Source organism: Nomascus leucogenys, chromosome 3 (genome assembly GCF_006542625.1).
Source record: "Nomascus leucogenys isolate Asia chromosome 3, Asia_NLE_v1, whole genome shotgun sequence".
NCBI lineage: Eukaryota > Metazoa > Chordata > Mammalia > Primates > Hylobatidae > Nomascus > Nomascus leucogenys.
The window spans coordinates 134,307,727-134,308,611 of record NC_044383.1 but is presented as its reverse complement, the minus strand read 5'-3'; the positions used below and the strand labels follow the sequence as shown (position 1 = coordinate 134,308,611).

The following is an 885-nucleotide window of genomic DNA, read 5'->3' as shown; positions in this document are numbered from 1 at the left end:
GGTTGCAGTGAGCTGAGATCGCACCACTGCACTCAGCCTGGGCAACAGAGCGAGACTCTGTCTCTATTAAAAAAAAAAAAAGATTCATTTGCTCAATGAAGAGTTTGCTTAAAATTCAACCTCTAGACCTTTGAGAGTCTAGGTTTCATTTTAGTGTTCTATATTTTCTTGGCATTTGGGAGCAGTTTAATGATGAAAATAATTAGTTCCTCCAAGGGCATATCTAACTTAATTTAGTGTTTATGTTATGTATTTATTGCACTTGCAGATTTTTTTAAACCATTTAAAAAATATATGAAACATTTCACAAATTTGCACATCATCCTTGCACAGGGGCCACGCTAGTGTTCTCTGTATCATTCCAATTTTAGTATATGTGCTGCTGAAGTGAGCCCAGAATTTTTTTTCTAATGATGGGATTGTTTTGTATACTTGAAAGTGCCTTGTCCTGTTTAACCTGCTTTTGCATAGTTAAGCTCTTTTTAGTCAGTTTATGTAAGGCCTTTTATTCAAAATTTAAATTTAGAAGTAAATTAAATTAAAATTAAAATTTAATTTAATTCAGTATTTCTTTCGAGGACATGTGAAAAGACCTAAAAATGCTCCAAAGGAGATAGAATTTTGCATGAATGAGTTTTTAGGTAAGATGTTCCCCAGCCAGGCTGTAATGAGAAAAAAAAAATGGAGACGAAGATGTGGGCAGACATTTAATAAGCCTCTCCCGGCCGGGTGCGGTGGCTCACGGCTGTAATCCCAGCATTTTGGGAGGCCGAGGCTGGTGGATCACCTGAGGTAAGGAGTTTGAGACCAGCCTGGTCAACATGGTGAAACCCCGTCTCTATTAAAAGTACAAAAAATTAGCCAGGAGTGGTGGTGGGTGCCTAT

At 37.6% G+C, this 885-nt stretch overlaps 1 non-coding gene across 1 annotated transcript; it reads right to left on the bottom strand.

Annotated features, from left to right (window-relative positions):
• Positions 1-288: 288 nt before the first annotated feature.
• LOC115834501 lies at positions 289-395 on the bottom strand. The gene has a single exon (XR_004029450.1). It is a non-coding gene; the product is annotated as a U6 spliceosomal RNA (small nuclear RNA).
• Positions 396-885: the final 490 nt, after the last annotated feature.